The 11452-nt window shown below is 39.6% G+C and overlaps 1 long non-coding RNA gene across 1 annotated transcript; it reads right to left on the bottom strand.

Moving 5' to 3' along the window:
* Window positions 1-424: 424 nt before the first annotated feature.
* LOC112197304 lies at window positions 425-950 on the bottom strand. Its single transcript, XR_002935616.2, has 2 exons — window positions 874-950; window positions 425-622 (listed from the first exon to the last, which is right to left on the bottom strand). It is a non-coding gene; the product is annotated as an uncharacterized LOC112197304 (long non-coding RNA).
* Window positions 951-11452: the final 10502 nt, after the last annotated feature.

Genomic DNA, 11452 nt, shown 5'->3' with positions numbered 1-11452 from the left:
AGAAGGAATTCGCCGTTGTCTGAGATTCATAACACACAACAGATATAACTCATTCCTTGTTGTCTTAGATATGTAACACACAACAGATATTACTTATTCTTTGTTGTCTGAGATTAATAACTCACAACTGAAGTGAAATTATCTCCCTTGTCTGTTGATTACTTAGACAACAAAGATGATTTCTTTTCTGTTGTGTGTTATGAATCTCACACAACAAAATTCTGTTTTATTTTGTTGTTGGTTGTTAGTTCACACAACAACTATATTTGGTTAGCTGTGGTGTGAATATTGTAATCAGATTGGCTAATAACCAATTACTGTTGTAGGAGAAGCCTTAATTTTGAACTCGTTTACAGTCATACAACACATTATTTTGTATTGTGTTGTATGACTTAGTATTGGACAATAATTACCACATAAACAGTACTCTAATCTATATCATTCAATTACCATTTCTCAAACATCCATACATTCAAGTAACTAGATAATGTACCAAACAAGAAAGCATTCCTAGCTAGCTACACATGAGTACAATGTTTACAATGAAAAAGTTCGACGTCAAACTTCATAAAACTCCAACATGAGGCAAGTTTGAACCTTTGCACAATCTCTCGCAATTGGCCTGCAAGATGTAAACTTGTTTAGTGATTTGATGAAATTTGGTCTTTTGCAAAGTAAACAACAGACGCAATATTATCAATATCTTCCTATCCTCTTTTACAGTTCTTTTCTTTCCTTTATCGTTTCTCTTTTCAAAATGTCTTTTCCATATAACAAGTTTGAACGAGCTGTGGTAAAGTACTTGACTTTAGGTAGTACTAAACTTATCTACTTTTAAGAAGTAAAACGATTACCCCAAAAAAAAAATATTACCTCTGATAAGTTTACCCTATCACTTCTCTTATTTTCAAGTTCTGAGGCATTCTCAATATGATTCAGTGGCATATTCCTCCCTCCATGTTCCTTACTAGTTCTTGTGGGTGTAATACCATGAAAGTCAATCCCATTTTACAGAGCACCCTGCTTAAATGAGCAAAGTGTGAATGTATAACTCTGACTTCAAGAATAACAGCTGAAAAATAGATTTAAACAAGAATAACATATTTAAACAAGAATAAACCATCAGAAGGTACAAGCTTCAACCTTGTAAAATTAGAACTCTGAGCAGACCAAGAGCTCCAGTGAGGTTACAGTCAGTCCATCTATTAATCTGCAGAGTAGTATATCTGTATACCATAGGCTTTTAGTATTTCTAAAATTAAAGTTTACTATCCAATAAAAAAACCACTAGATAGCAATCATTCGAAGACAAAATAAATAACAATGAACAAATTGGGTAACAGCTAGTGATGCAAACCTTTATTATCTTGGTTTTGATCTGGGTGAAGTTCCTTTGCCTTGGTCCTAAATGCTATCTGCAAGCATCATTGTATATATGAGGATAAGAGGATATATAAAGCAAACAAACAAACAAACACAAAAAAGAAATAACTCGGTTACTCTATGAAGCTCTTTTATGACTATCAGAGAACCATACTGTGATTACTACATACATCAACCCTTCTATTTTCAAATCTTTCATCAAGAGGGAAACAATTGTTTACAAGAACTTGTAAGTAAATATAGGACCATAATCTCTCTCTCAAGAAAATAATATTTCCCAACTTCTCCTACCAGGTCTAGATGCATGATAAAGAAATAGCACGTATGGTTAAAAGTTTCGCTGCATTAATTTAGTTTAAGGTGCCTAATGAGGTAGTAAATCAATATTGCTCTCAGTGCAAGTGACCAAAATATCACAGGGAAGATGGTATATACACCATCATATGTAGGATTCCAAATCAAAAAGGGCATAGGATGTTGACAAATAAAAACTAAAATAATAGAAAACAAACATAGGGAGACGCTAAACAACATATGATAACAAAATCTCAAACATAGATGAAGGACACACTAAACTTCTCTGACTAGCATTCTTCAAGCAAAAGCAATATGAGTTTACATTTTGAAATGAATTCTTAGCTATAAATCCTCAATGCTCAGCTTTAGTATGAAAGAAATATATCCATCAAGAGTTGTCATAGTTTATTGACCAAGTCAATAATGCAATCAATTGACATCCTAAAATATGGAAAGAAATATGTACTTCACGATGTATATTGAAGCGATTACATGTCATCCAACAAACAAGCATGCCAAATAAATAGTTAATCCTTCAACAAACTAATATCACCAGTTCAATCAATCAGAGACTATCCAATTAAAAGAACAAAACGTAAGGCATACACCTTACCACTCCTCTACTAATAAGATACTCCACAATGTCAAGATGACCATTAGCAGAAGCCACGGGTAGTGCTGCATTCAGATGTCAATGTAACTCGGTCAAACATAGTTAGATAGATAAGCTTGTATAAATGTCAACCATAAGTATATAGTTCGTTCATATAAAGATTAATATCACCATCTGAATTTTTAAATTCAACTTTTAAATGTCAACCATAAGTATATAGTTCGTGCATGAATAAGTAAATGTTTATGTTGTTTCTATGCACACATATTGTAATGGACAAAGAAGAAGCTTGATGTAAACCCAATAGAAAAAACATACCACTTTAATCCTTGAGCTACAGATTCAAACTTATTTAAGATCCAAATAAGCCTATAGAAGCCCATATAAGTTTTAAATGGCAGCACAAGGCCTTAAGACTTATTTCAGATTCAAAGAAGCTAAGACCAAGCAAAAAAAGAAACTAAGAAGTTGCTTCTTCAGTCCAGACCATACTCGAAAGACAAGAACAACAAATAAAAGTACTTGAAATTTAAAAGGCATCTCAGAAGTTGATTACTAGGTTGTCCGGACTCACCTTCTTTATCCCATATCTGCAAAGGTTTGCTCCTAATTATCTAGAAAAATGCACAGCTTAAGCATCAAAATTACAACGAGTATGATAAACGAAAACTAAAAACACAAGAACGAAAGACGATGAGGCATACCCAAGGCTGCATAGAATGGAGAGAGACCCAGATTGGAATGTGTTCTTGAACATATTTAACGTACTTGCTTCTAAGTCAAGCTACAATCAAAGCCATTTACACAATGAACCATTTGAATGATAGAAAAAGGGTAAAGAAAACTACAGTAACAAGGTAATAGTTGGATCTAATATCCAGTCCATCTCATTTGAAACAAAAAAAAAAAAAAAACAAACAAACAACTCCACAAAAGGTGTCAAGAAACTGCCTTTGGGGTAAATTTCTGCCAACCTAGTCAACTATGGACAACGAAAAGCACTAGACTCCTTTTGCTAGATAGCACATTCTATGTAAATTCATGTAAAACTATAATATAGTTTAAAGATAGAACTCAGTACACAAATTTTAATGGCCCATATCATTAATTATCTTATATAGTTATGTGGCAAAATCATACAGTTTTCATTTGTGTTTTCTGCAACGTAAAGTATCAAATTATCACTGCAACCTAAGGGCCTGAATGGAAATGAGAATGAGGTAATATAGTTTGAAACAAACCCTAAAAGCTTAACAACTAGATTGAATGCAATTCCTAAGTAAAGTCCAACAATTCAAATTTATGCAATTGATTAAACAATTCCAATCTACCTCTCCTACAATGGCAGAACGATCAAACACAAGTTATTTGACACAAAAAACTACAATTGACCCTCATAAAAAGTAAAACAAAAAAGAAAAAGAGAGGTACCATCATCCGAAGAACCATTGCAAGGAGAAGAGCCCTGTGATTTTGTTGAGTTTTCAAATGTCCTTGACTAATAGAACAAAAGCTCATTAAGTATTCAGATACAATCTCAATTCAAGTAACTGCAATGAGTTCTGATAATGCATATATGATCAGCTTTTTGGTTAATTAAACTACGACTGCTCCAGATACTCATATATAAACTAAACAGAGGACAAAAATGAAGAGACAGTACCATCTATTGAATGCTTTCCAGGCATCAAGCTCTGCTTCTCTGCAGCAACACTGAAATCAAATTAAAATTTTAAGTCTGGACTTTTTTCTTTTCCTGCAATTATTGGCAATTAAACACGACATTAAAGAAAAAGAGTGAGTGCCCAGAAGAGGAAGAGTGATGAAGCTTGATGAGGGAAGCGCGAGACTGAAGGTAAATTCTAGATTAACTAAAACACATCTTCAGTATCATTTCCTCTCAATTCCATTAATCACAACACAAAATCCAAAACAAACACATCAATTAAAACTTGACCAAAAAAGCACCATACTTCGAAAAAGAAGGAAGAGATAAGCTAGTACATACCTTCTGGAGGTGGCCTTGCTAATCCAGATTCGGCATCAAAATGCTCTCGTAGGCCTCGTTCTCTTCGTCCTTCACTGGTGACGCCTTGTCGTTCAGCCCAAAATGGTGGAGCCTGGACGATAACCAACACGGAATGAATCTGTTGCTGCACATCGAGGTCTTTGACGGAGACAACGAGAGGCTCGAGATTCCCCAAACGAGTAGAGTCGCAGATGGCTTGACTTAACCTGTCTCAACGCCAGAAGAATCAGAAATTTAAACTCTCCGGGTTGTTGCTCATCTCACTGCTGCTCGATTACTTGGAACCCTAGAGTGTTCAATTCGCAATCTGATTTTTTCAATTGAGGAAAAATTTGGTATGGATTTCGAAAAATTGAGAGGAAAATGGGGAAAATTGAGGGATTGAATTAGTGGTTTGGATTAGAAGTGAGGAGGGCACAAGAATTTCATTTTGTATAAGAAGCGGAAGAGAAAGTGGTGAAGAAGATGACTGAGAGGGTTGAGAGCTGGTCGAGTGAGGTTTTGTTTTCTTTCTTTCTATAGAATCAGAGAAACTGAAGAGTCTTCTGCATCTCTTTGGATTTGGAGGCAAGGAGGAGAGAGAAAGTGAATCTAGGGCACTCTATCTCCTCCATCGCTAAAGAGGATTTGGATTTCAGGAGGTAAAGAATAGAAGCAAGGAGATTGAGAGACTGAGAGAGAGGGGTTTCATGTAGGGAGGGAGGGAGGGAGGGAGGGAGGGAGGGGGGGGGGGGGTGGGGGAGGGGGAGAGAGGTTTCACGACTGAGAGAGCTCGAGAGCATGAGACACCCTGGGGGGGGGGGGAGAGAAAGGGGTTTCACGACTGAGAGAGCTCGAGAGAGGTTAGGTTTCATTTTGTTTCATTTTTCTTCCGGATACGATGTGCCTAGGACTGGGTAGGAGGCACAATTAAACTTCAATAAATTCTAAAGTTGCTCACACAACAGAAACCTAACAAACTGTTGTAAGAGTGCACTACATAAAATCAAAATCCCAAAAAAGGAGGGAAATATGCCGCCTACAGTAATTTGGCTCAAAATGTTGCCGCCTATGTTCCCACTTCACACAACAGAAAAGTATAACTTCTGTTGTCTAATTTCTATAGCTTGCACTAGGTTTACCTCGTGGAAGACATTTAAGCAAGCTTCCTCAAAATTTGGCATCCAGTTTTAAATCACACAACGGAAATCTCAAGCACCGTTGTACCAAGTAGCCCAAATTTCAGATTTCAAGAGGCAACCAAGACTCGAGAGTGGAGTGAAATCTGCCACTAAATTTTTAAGATTCAGACAACATACAATACATAATTGTGTTGTTCAATGTAGTTCTGAGAAAAAAATTATCATTTTGTTGATATTCACACAACAGAATATCACTAATACTGTTGTACAATAGAGTTTACTTAAACAGACAACAGACGATTTATGTTCTGTTGTGTGATTAACTTTTTGTAGTAGTGACAGCCACAATAACACCCAAGAACAAATAGGTTTAGGGAACAAAAGCAAAAGAAAAACAAAAGAAAAAAAATCACAGACCTACACAACCCTAACCAGAGCAACCATATCAAAACATAGTTATACTTCATCAGGGTCAATGTAGGCTTACAACCCTAGACTTCTTGAGGTAGGGTAACCAGCTCTTCTGCAGATGGCCCCCCATCATCTACCACTGAAGAGGGTGTAGACGCAAGCTTGGGCTTGTTCCGGTGATCACGAGGTCTGCCCTTCTTCATCGGAATCTTCCCATTGGTTACTGGTACCTCAATTAAGGCATCAGAAAGCTTAAGAGGCTTTCCATCCTCGAGCCATTCCTCCTCAAGAAGCCTTCTCACCCCCAAAACCCTAGATGGGTATCCAAACAAATCAGCAGTAAAGGTCCCAACTCCATGAAGCCAGCCACACCCAATAATTCACAGACTGGTCTAGGCCTGGGATCTAGAACCGCAAAACCGGTGAAACCACACCGAACCGGACTGAAAAATCTGGTTCGGTTCGGTTCTACTACATATTTACTTACGTTTTTTCGGTTCGGTTCTTCAATTTGCAACACCAGTTCGGTTTCGGTTCTCGTTTTTTAAATGTGCATGGAACCTAAGTATAGATGTCCTTGCATAATTGGATCTCTGGCCGAGCTTATTTCCCTAAAATAAACTAGGGCACATGAGATCAGGCACGAGTTTATAGCCAAAATACGAACATATATTTCCCTTCCTTTCTCTCATCCCTTGGATCAAATTCCTAAAAAACCCATATGTTCTCTCAAACTCAGCTCTCAAACTTTTAAACCCAGAAACATGAAACCCTAATTCTATTGATTAGAGCATCAGACGACCTCTCTCACACTCATCTCTCAAACCCAGAAACATCAAACCCGATTTCTGTTGATTAGAGCATTAGATGACCTCTCTCAAACCCAGAAACATCAAAATCCATATCTCATCCCTTCGATCAATTCTTCATCCCCAAATTCAAACATGAAACCACCATTTAAAAACTCCCCAATTCAAACATCAGACCAACAATTTTAGTAGAACTTTCGTGTGAAGTCTTCCCGTTTCCAACTCGCAAAGCTCCAGCCCATGATTTCTTGTCTTTGATTGCTTTGAACCTTCACTTCATGTGAAACCCAATATCTGGAAAGCTGTAGCTTTGACTCTCTTTGATTGCTTTGACTCTCCAGAACTAGTAAACTTTGATTTCTTATCTTTTTCTCTCTTTGATTGCTTTAGATTCAACGCACCTGAAGGCTAAAGTCAATGTTTTGAGACCTCCGTTTTGTCTAGCTTGAAAAGTTATGAGCTTTGGCATTGCCCTTCACTGAGTTCAGTCCTTTGTATGCAGGTGAGTTCAGGAACCGAAAAATGGCTAGGACCGAACTGATTGTAGTCGGTTCGGTTCCAAAACGGTTTCAAAAATTTCGACATCATACCAGAATCGATCATAAGAGTTATTTTTCAGTTTCGGTTCCACACTTTTTTAACTGGTACCCACCCGATCCCAGGCCTAGACTGGTCAACCCCGGCCTGGTAGCCAACCCTAATTTAAAATTAGGGTTTACCGCCGAGAAACTCAGGGCAGGCAACTAGGAAACCAGTTCCGTCCCCATCGTACTTTGCCCAGCACCAGCCACCAGCATGGCTTCAGACCCCAGCGCTCGGCATCATCATCTCTGACCTGGACATCAGTGGCACCTCCGAACCGAGCCACTGCTGTGAAACCGCCATAGCATTCGACTGTGGGACCGCCTTCTGCTGCACAATGTCCCACGTCAGAACCACGGCCTCATCCTCCACCAGCTTTTGGTCACACTCCTTGCCACCATGGGTGAAGAAACCACATCCCTTGCAAATTCCCCAACACTTTTCATAACAGAGCTCAAGGTCGACAGAAACCTCCGGCAAGAAGCAGAACGTATGCCGAGCCAAGACCCGTCGACGCACATCATGAATTAACCGGATCCATTGGGTAGCCTCCTTCAATTGCAGCGCCACCTGATCAGCCCTAACAAAAGTCCCCAACGCATTGACAAGCCGGGTAAGAGCCCGATCATTGCGCATGGCCACTCTCAGACCCTTCACCACCACCCACACCTCCAAGGAAAGCAAAGGAACCTTTGCCAGTGCCTTAACACCATCATAATCTGCCAATAATAGCATCGAGTTATTGTAATACCATGGGCCTCTATAAAGAATCTGGTGCTTCACCTCCTGCTCCTTGAATTGGAGCACGAAGATCCCCTCGTCTTTTTTGCAGATCAAAACCCTTTCATTTAGCCGCCACATGCAGAACATCGCTGCCGAGAACGACGGAATAACCATAAGGTTCTGGATAGCGAAAGCCCACACAGGTAAAAGAATGGGTCGTGGATAACATCCCCTCCCCCAACCAGGCTCACTATGGCCTCTTTCGACAAGGTGACAGATGCTGCTACACCCTTCGATGCTATTGCTACTACCATCTCGATCAATCTTTCGGCTAGGGGAAAAGCCTTAGCAGAGCAAAAGTCGACTTTATTTATTTATTTCATATTTGAGATTTAGAATGTGTAATTAATTAAGAAAGTTTAAAACAAATAAAAAAATTAAATAGAAAAGCCAAGCTTTATTTACATATTAGCAGACTCTTAAGTGGTTATCTATTGATAATGTTAGAAACCGAAGGCTCTAGTTAACGTTAGAGAGAGAGAGAGAGAGAGAGAGAGAGAGAGAGAGTAATTGAGACACAAGAAGTATAGTGGTTCATCTCCCGCAGACTACGTCCACTTGAAATGTTTAATTACATCCAATAAGATTACATGAAGATGTAATGGAGTATTGAGTAAGTGGGAAGGAGTCTCCTTTTATTGGGAAGGGAGGCTCATTCCTTTACATTTTCTTCAATGTGGGACAAGAAGTCCCAGTTCTTGTCTAGAAAACCATATTGTGAAGACAACTTGGTAAGGCCGGGAAGGTTGTTTCTCGGTAAGGTCTTGGCTGCTTCCGACTACCACGGGGTAGGTTGAATGTCAGGCTACGGAATGCATGTTTCGGTTGGCCCTACCATGACTTGTGGGCCTCACTAAGAGGTTGTTACTTATGCTTGGTGACATATAAAACAAGCTTGCTAGTAGAGGTATCTACAAGTCCTCGAAGTCCCCAAGTAAGAGGAGCTTCTTGGTTAGGGAGTTATAAACATGATGTCATCAAGCAGATACAAGTCCCTGAACTCCGTAAGTAAGAAGGGCTCTTTAACCTGCAAAACAAAGATAGGAGCGTGCGCATGTAGAGTGCTTGTTGTATTGGGCAACGTATTTGAGTTGCACGAATATGCATTGGCATATATGAATGTACGAGGTGCACAATACATGTTGATATATATATATATATATGTGTGTGTGTGTGTGTGTGTGTGTGAATGGCACTGAGTATGATCAGTTATGACGTATAAACTCAAGAACGCATATGGTTGTGTGAGCGTACTAAGAATGAGCATAAGAATTGCATATGATGAATACGTGATGCGCGCAAGAGAACGTGAGCGGTCGAATTGACGAGGTTAAACCTGTGAGTTGTAAGTTGCATGAGTGCCGTGAAGGCAAGATTTTGTAACTCATGAATGATGAATATACAAACGTTTGGGTTAGTTTGGTTTTCGCTCGTATTAATGGAACGTGAAAAGAATTCGATGGTTGCAAACGACAAATGATAGAAGAATTTAATGTTCCATTAATGTGTATTATGCCGGGGAGACATGAGTATAAAGTTCGGGAATGCCGGGAAGGCGTGAGCATAAAGCTCGGGGTTGCCGGGAAGGCAAGAGCGTAAAAGTTCGGGGTTGTCGAGAAGGCAAGAGCGTTAGAGCTCGGGGATGCTGGGAAGGCATGAGCATGAAAACCCGGGGATGCCAAGAAGACTCGGGGGGTGCCTGGAAGGCAAGAGCGTGAAAGCTTGGGGTGCCGGGAGGTATAAGTGTGAAAAGCTTAGGGGTGCCCTGAGGCATTAATGGGTAGCTCGAAGGTGATGCCTTGAGGCACGAGCATAACCGTTGCTAATTATGCTGGGTTGTATGTACAAATCCCCGAAGTCCCCAGTCAAAGAGGGTTTTCTTGCGGGGTTGATACCAAAGCATAGCTTTGTGCCATATTGTGAGCATAATTAGTGCAAATGCGTCGTCCATCTAGAATTTTGTTAGAGTGAACGATTATGCCCTTTCGGGTGGGCCCCTGCTAGGCTCTCCAAGGAGTCCCCCACTCCTGGCTATAGGCCTCCATATGGTCAGAAAATTGTTTGATGAGGGGAGTTGCATTTAAGCAGTGGGTGTTAGATAGCAAACCTAATCTTTGATTCCCAAGCGTCGGGGGTCAACCGCTGGACCAATGGCTGTTGTGAGCTGCGTTAACCGGTCCATTTACTCTTTCCCAGAGGAGAAAAGTTTGACTGCAATGCTGCGTAGTGGTCATGGTCATTATGAGGCGTTGCCTCACCGCTTGGCGGCTGGTTGTGGACCATAGACTCGTGGAGTCTAGACCCATTTAGGTCATTTTTCTGTGGGAAGAGTTTGACAAAGTATGGTTCCCGGAGGCTAGACCATATGTTTACATATAGAGTACATGTAAATTGTGCTCATTGTATGAACAATAAATAAGCATAGCCAATATTATTATGTGGATCTTATGACCATGTGACATGCGTACTAGGTAGTGGCAAGTGTGATGGGTGTCCATATAAAATTTTTGGGAGTAGCTCCTAGTGAATAGTATGAAGCATTATGAACTTGGGGCTTAACTAAAGCATGTTGGATATGTTCGAGCGAGTTGGGTTGTGTTTGAGCAAGTTGGGTATAGTTAAGCGGGTAGGCGCTATGCAAGCATGTGGGGCATTGACCAAGCAAGTTGTGGCCATGCTCGATATCCAAGCGAGTCGTACCCAAGCAAGTCGTTATCCGTGCATGTTTAATTAAGTCATAAGTGTCGCAATCTTCTAGACATGGCATAGTTTGTTTAAGTTAGTGTTACATTAAATTGATTAAAGCATGGCATGTGTATAGCATGTACTTTGTAGCAAAGTTGCTAATAACATTTTGTGTTTGTGTAGATATGCTTAAGGACCATAGAAGCATGTAAATGCATATCAAGTGTGATATATTATAGGCATGCTTAAAAGTAGTAAAAGCATGTAAAGGCATGGCAATAGCTCTAATTGCGAGAGCGTCTATTGAGATATAGTTACATATCTTATGCCGATTGGAGTATGATTGAATTGGAATCAAATATAAGTACCAAATCATGTTGGAGTTGTCCAAACATGACGTTCCATTGCTTTAGTCAATGAGGTATCCCGGTAAAGTGCACCAATCGTCATCAAGGTATTGCTTGAATGAAATGCACTACTCAAAAAAGGTAGTGGGAGTTCCTTGAAACAAATTGGATGACTTAATATATAAGCTTGTAAAATTGTCAATATGAAACAGATTGTTTATATATGCAGCTTATGTGGTAGGTGAAGCAAATATATTTGCACATATAGAATGTGTTTGTATGGAAATAATGTGCCTTAAAAAACTGGCAGCTAGCGAATCAGGCCACTTGATGACATTGTATCAAACTATCAATGACTAAACAAAGAGTACTCGTGGATGCTAGCAATGCTT

This window comes from Rosa chinensis, chromosome 4 (assembly GCF_002994745.2).
Source record: "Rosa chinensis cultivar Old Blush chromosome 4, RchiOBHm-V2, whole genome shotgun sequence".
Classification (NCBI taxonomy): Eukaryota; Viridiplantae; Streptophyta; class Magnoliopsida; order Rosales; family Rosaceae; genus Rosa; species Rosa chinensis.
The sequence above is the reverse complement of the archived record's forward strand: the minus strand, read 5'-3'. Positions and strand labels throughout refer to the sequence as shown.